At 44.8% G+C, this 6,994-nt stretch overlaps 1 long non-coding RNA gene across 1 annotated transcript; it reads right to left on the minus strand.

Moving 5' to 3' along the window:
* Positions 1-930: 930 nt before the first annotated feature.
* Positions 931-2,504, minus strand: LOC137246513 (uncharacterized). Its single transcript, XR_010951529.1, has 3 exons — positions 2,375-2,504; positions 1,788-1,869; positions 931-1,721 (listed from the first exon to the last, which is right to left on the minus strand). It is a non-coding gene; the product is annotated as an uncharacterized lncRNA (long non-coding RNA).
* Positions 2,505-6,994: the final 4,490 nt, after the last annotated feature.

A 6,994-nucleotide genomic window follows, 5' to 3' on the forward strand; every position in this document is an offset into this window, starting at 1 on the left:
AAGAAAACGAAAAAATTGAAAGTCTTTCTTTTTTTTTTTTTTTGAAACTTAAGCTGTATGGGCGCCAATTTAAACCTTTTTTTTTGTTTTTGTTTGTTGCGCTGATGTTACTTTAAAATTCTATGTACCCTATACCTGCATATAACTATGCGAATATATGTACATTTCTTGTATTTTATATTGGGCGTAAATATGTCACGTACACGTATTGTTTGGCTCCTTGGGGTCCCCGGACTAGCTCAGTATAAGAGGGGCAGTGGTCCTCAACCCTACCACCAAGGAGCCGTACGGACGCATATTTATTCCTCTCATCAGCCACCCTATCAGCCTCACACACATCTCACCTCAGGAAGCCCGCTCTACCTTGGACCGCTCGTTTCATGTACCCTAACTTCAGCGGTCTCCCTCTCGCCATGCTCCGTCCCCTCCACTTACCTCTCTATCACGCCATCTTCACCTCCCGCCCAAAAAGTGCTTAACTCCGCATTTTAACTCTTAACAACAAACTCAAAATATATTGAAATCATAAAAAGAATTACAATGAATCATAATAAAAAACTAATCTTATTATTTAGGCTAAAAAAATTTTTGACTATGATGAAACGTCCTGCCGATCATTCAATAAAAACAACAAGAACATACAAAAATGAATTTTAAAATTTTACTAGGTTAAGGGTAAGGGATCCTACCTAATCGAGCTCTCTTAGTTGGTTTTACCCCTGCGTATGTATGTAGATATGTACGAAATTTTAAGAATTTCTCAAAAAAAAAGTGTTCGATATCAACGTTCCTTGCGGGCAGAACCGCTTATCATATAGAGGACAACGATACTATACATCTAACATAATCACAATAATTTTCTTAACAATTAATTTCAGCTTAACAAAAAATAAGAAATTTGGTCACTCTAATGTGACTGCTTTGCTCGCTTGCAAACACGCAGATAGCTAAACTTTAATTGGCAAGTCCAACAACCCGCACACTATAAAACACACATAAAAAGCTTTTGGTTCGTTACCATAACCTCAATAGGGTGTGTACAAAATGTACGAAAAAAAATCTTGATTGTACCAAAAATATGTATATCACGAAAATTTAGAAAAAATTTAATAATTTTTTTATATATGCGTGTGTGCATGCGTGTACGCAACAAAAAAAAAACGTAAAAACACAAAAAAACTAAAAACTACAAGAAATATATATGCATAAAGATATTATAAATATACGTAAAATCCGAAACCAACTTCTTGGGTGATTTTGTACTGCTTCTTATTGGCCTTTGTGCCTTATATTGGAGTCTCACGGTGAAACCGGATATGCATAAAAATATTAATTTTTGACTTGGACATTGGCTATTATAGCAAAACGGTATATGTCGAGAAATTCAAATTTTGATCTCTGTGTCGAAGGCACACCGCAAAACAAAATAGGCGCTCAGAAAGATTGCTAAGAAAAAAATCGCTTTGGTTTTCTGGTGAAAAATCACGAGGCATACCATTAACGGTATTCTCCTGCCTTAGTGTATTAAACAAAAATGTATATGTAACCACATATATATTTAACGGGACGTCTTTCCTAGGTCCTCTAATTTGTTTTTGGGCTCATCGGGTGCATAAAAATTATGTAACTGGACATACGTATATATATAAAAAAGGTAAGTTAGAAATAACGACTTACGGCGAGTTGTGCTTAGTCCCTCCACGTCAAAATTTCCGGGCACACTATAAAACAATAAGATCTTATCACAAAACCGATTAACTCAAAAAAATATTTATTTTGGGACTTACACGTCGCCGCACTGTTCGATTTACAACAACAACACTGTCGTCACTCCAGTCACTCTTCTCGACTCGCCACTAATTGTCTTTCCTATGACACACCGGATTAAGTCAAAATGTCAGGATTTCGTAAATTAAGGTGACTACCTTCCTACGTGCGTATATATGTCCGTACCGATATGTGCGCATATCAAAAATTTAAGCCAATTATTCTCAACGTCCTATATACAGGATCCCTATTTATTTCATTTAACTAATCTACCATAGCTTTTAATTTAGCAAATAATTAAATTATTGAGCCATTAAATTAGATGGACAATACATTTTCAGGAGATTAAAATTTCAAATTTAAAAAAAATCTATCATAAGCAGGACAATTTGAATCTACAGGCATTAAAACTATTTTGATTTTTGCGACAAAACTATAAAAAAAAAATTTATGTACAAAAAAAATTTCCGATTACCCCCCTTTAAGCAAAAGAAATTATTATAAAATTACTATTAACCCTAAATTTACCTATATGTACTCATATATGTATGTATATACATATGTACGCACATACTCCTACTTCTCTAAGCTATCTAACTCTGCTCACCTTCAATCTGCTGCCCTGGAACTCCGATCCTCGTCTCGGGAACCTCCTTTGTTGCCGGAACACCAAAAACTTATTTTTTTAAATTATTTTTTTAAAAAACGCACAATGAAAATTTACCACCAACCCAAACTTCATTACACCGTGGCGCGGAGGCAGTCGTATGCCAGAACTTTAACATTTCAAACCATTGTATATTTTACCAAGTAGCGCAACTAACAGCTGATCGGTGAAAATTCGCACATTCACACGCACAGTTCTCGACTCAGTTTCAAAACAAAACTTTAGATTATTTAATTAAAATTTTAAAGTGAGATAATCCTTACAAATTTATGTATACAGAATATATATGGCGTTTTTGTTGTTATTAAAACAATAGTTTTATTTATAATAAAGCTTTTATCATTTTTTTTTTTAACTTTGAAAAATCTCCGAACACCATTCCTTCATTATATGACATTCGACTGCCTAGTCCACTGCCTTCCACTCTATTCGCAACATAACCTCTACTTAAGCTGCCAAACTATATAGTAAACAATGCTTCAAACTGTCTTCATTTTAACCTGTGTCACCCCCTCGCGAAGGGCAGACATCTTGCCGCGATGCGAGGGCTTAGTCGCTGACCACGGGACTATGCCACCCAGTAGGATGCAGGTTCACATGGATCTCCATGGCTGCGGTGGCCTAGTCCTGGGGTGAGCGATGACCAAGATCTGTCCCCTCCCAATCCAGGGTGTTATGCGGCACCGTGCCCATTGGATGGTTTGCAGCCGGGAGGTTAATCTGGCTGTATTTGTACGGAGCCTCTCTGACACCGGGCCGCCTCAGAGAGTAAAAATGGTCTTACCGCGGTAAGGGGCTCTGCCGCGGCGGACGACACTTTTCCCCCTTTCAATAAGGTGACCCTAAGCTGGCCTCGTCTAGCAAGGGGTCGTACGAACAAGATGAACAACAAAAATAAAAAAAAACAAGAAAATGATAATCCTTTCTCCTCCACAGGGAGAAGGACAACAGCATTGGCATCCATACGCCCTAGTGAACGAGGGAGGGCTACCAATGCTACCAAGGCTAAAGTGAAGAGCGACTTGGTGGGGGGCGGCAATAGTATGGCGGCGAAGGGAGTTGCGCTGGTAACGGCGAACCCTGACGCGCCTGCTGTTGTCGGACACCGACCAAGCGCCGGAACGGCAACCTTTTTTCCCACGGCTGTGGCAGGGGTCTCTGGACCTGGCCACTCCGAGCCAAGGGAAAACGGGGCCGCAACAGCTACTTTAACCGGGGGAGCGACTGCGTTGGAAACGACGGGTCGGCTCCCCAGGGACGACAAGAGGGCAACCTCAGTCAACACCGTCTTAGGTGATCGGACGGGGGCAAGCACCAGTATGGCGGCGAAGGTAGTTGCGCTGGCAACGGCGAACACTGACGCGCCTGCTGATGCTGGGCGCCCGTCTGACGCCGGTATGGCGACTGTTCTCCCCACGGCTGTGACAGGGGTCCCACGATCTGGTCACACTGAGCCAAAGGAGAAAGGAGCCATAATGAAGACATCATCCGGGGGTACGACCGCGAGGGCAACTACGGGTCGGACCCCTTCTCAAGAAGATTCCCACAAGGGATCGTTCCACAGGAATAAAAGAAGGGCTGCAAAAGTCCTGTCAAGGTATGAGGGTGTTCCGCTGGAAACGCTGTCAGAGAACGCCAGGAATTCGGTGGAAAGGGCGCGAGCTCTACTGCCGAATTTTCGGGGTTCTCTGCCAACAAGCGCAACCCCATATAAACGTCAAAGGTCCGATGAGGATATCAAACCACCGCCGAAAAGGCACCAGAATCACCCCGCGGTAGCCAAACCCAGCTTTGCCGAGGTAGCCAAGGGCCGGATCCTTATAGGAATCCTGGACCGAGGGAATGACCGTGGTGCAATCCCTAAAGACCAGTGGCCGTACGTCCGGAATGAAATCGGCAACGCCGTTCTCGACGTGCTGATGGAGTCTCCGGGTAGTCCGCCGCGAGGTTCTGATGCAGGATGGTACCAGGGCCAAATCAAGGTACTCGCTTGCGAGGACGCAAGGTCTGTTGCGCTGTACAAGGCAGCAGCCGCAAAGCTGGGACAAGTCTATCCCGGGGCGATTATCGAGGTCGTTGACTGGAAGGACATTCCGGCTCGGCCAAGGGCCAGGGCATGGGTTCCAGCGGTTCCAGCAGAACCTGAGAGAATTCTCAGGATGCTGCAACTGATGAACCCGGCTCTCCCAACGCAGGACTGGAGTGTCATCCAAGTCGAGGACGCTGAAGGACCTAGGAGACAGGTCGTGTTAGCCCTGAATAAGGAAGCTCTCGAGCCCCTTAGACGGAGCAAAGGAAGAGTGTTTTACGGCCTCGGGGAGGTCGTAATTCACGTATACCGTGGGGACGCACAGCGCGCATCCCTTTCGAGTGCCTCTTTGGACACGGACATTGAGGCACCCGAAGTGGAAGCGGAAATCTCCGACGCCGAAAGCCTGGTTTCCGCCACGTCAAATTGCGCAGGGGCTCTGGGCAATTTGTCGATGGAGGATGCTCTGCTGGATAGCGACGGAGAGGATCCCAACATCACGGTGATGGAGGCAGGGGAGTCTGAGCAAGCTCATGCTGAGGTTGCTCCAGATAAACCTGCACAAAAGTAAGGCAGCCTCGGCTGCTCTCATCAGTCGCCTTTCTAAAGGCGACGTCGAAGTGGTCCTTATCCAAGAACCCTGGGTGAACAACTCAAGGATTTGCGGATTGGGGGCCACTGGGTTTAAGCTCATCCGAGCTGCAGATGAAGGTAAAGTGAGAACATGCATTTTAGTAAAGTCAGAGCTAAATATCTTTCTCTTGCCTAATTATAGCAATGGTGACGTCACAGCGGCCAGTTTGTCAAGCGGAGGCACCCAATTAACGCTAGCCTTCGTTTATATGCCGTACGACGCAGAGGAACCTCCTCCACAAAAGACGGTAAAGGATCTGGTGGCCGACTCAAGCCATCTGTTAATTGGGACAGACGCAAACGCCCACCACGTGCAGTGGGGTAGTTCCGACATAAACACTCGGGGTGAGTCACTTTTTGAGTACCTTTTAACAACTAACCTTGTAGTTTGCAATGTAGGTAATGAACCAACTTTTATTACTAAAAACCGTAGAGAGGTTATTGACCTCACTATTTGTAGCGAAAGCGTTTATGGGTGGGTTAAAAAATGGCGTGTTCTTGAGGAACATTCCTTTTCAGACCACCGCTATATTGAAGTAATGTTAGAGTTCTTCGTCGATCAGCCCATTGCGAGACGTAACCCACGTAATACAAACTGGGAACTACATAATGAGCTGTTAGCAAGAGAACTACCAGAACTGCCCCCACAAAGCCTCTCATCAACGATGGAGCTAGAGGGTCTGGTAGAAACCTTCACATCGGCTTTCTCAAAAGCCTTAGAACAGGCCTGTCCATTGCCAAAACCGCGCGGTAAGCGTAAACCTCACTGGTGGTCCCATGATCTGGACCTACTTCGTAAATCCTGTAGAGAACAGTTTAACAAAGCCAAATTCCTTGATAACGGGTCACAATGGCTAGAATACAAGGACAAACTAAGAACCTACAAAAAAGTCCTGAGACAAGCGAAGAGAACTTCATGGAGAAACTTCTGCACTGGAGTCGAAAGTGTCGTGGACACATCCAGGCTACGGTGCGTGCTTTCTAAGACGCAAACAGCTATTAGCTTTCTGCGGAGACCGAATGGTACCTGGACCAGCACAGAAGGGGAAACTCTAGAGCTGCTCCTGGACACACATTTCCCGGGAAATATGACAAACGCACCGGATGTACCTGCAGCAAACCAAGCTGTGAATATACCCATCACTGAGGAGAGAGTGAGGAGGGCAGTCAAAAGTTTTAAACCTTTTAAGGCTGCTGGACCAGACGGGATTGTACCCGCTCAACTTATCTACTCCTTGGAGGTATCAGCCAACTGGCTGCGGCACATATATACCGCTTGTTTGGCTATGAACTATATTCCGTGTGCATGGAGGAGCGCCACGGTCATATTCATTCCTAAGGCAGGCAAAGCCTCTCATTACGAGCCGAAGGACTATAGACCTATCAGTCTTTCATCCTTCGTACTCAAGACCCTAGAGAGAATAGTTAGCGATTTTCTCACTACAAGCATTGATAGGAATCTCATTTCGGACTATCAACACGCGTACACCAAAGGTAAATCCACGGAGACTGCGCTACACAGCCTAGTCTCTACTATAGAAACATCCTTGTTCGAAAAGGATTATTGTCTTGTGGCCTTCCTAGACATTGAAGGAGCATTCAACAACATAAGTCCAGACGCCGTTAACATTGCTTTAACTGATCTGGACGTAAATAGACCCCTAGTGGGACTAATTGATCAACTGCTCAGGGGAAGGAAAGTGCTCTCCTCACTGGGGAAGGTTGAGGTAACACGATTTGTCGCAAGGGGCACGCCCCAGGGTGGTGTCCTTTCCCCCTTACTATGGAACCTAACGGTAAACTCGCTATTAAGAGATACTAGTTGGGGGAGCGGGAAGGTCGTGGCATATGCTGATGACCTAGCGATTATCTACAGAGGCAAGTTTCCTCAAACTTTG

This window comes from Eurosta solidaginis, chromosome 3 (genome assembly GCF_040869045.1).
Source record: "Eurosta solidaginis isolate ZX-2024a chromosome 3, ASM4086904v1, whole genome shotgun sequence".
Classification (NCBI taxonomy): Eukaryota; Metazoa; Arthropoda; class Insecta; order Diptera; family Tephritidae; genus Eurosta; species Eurosta solidaginis.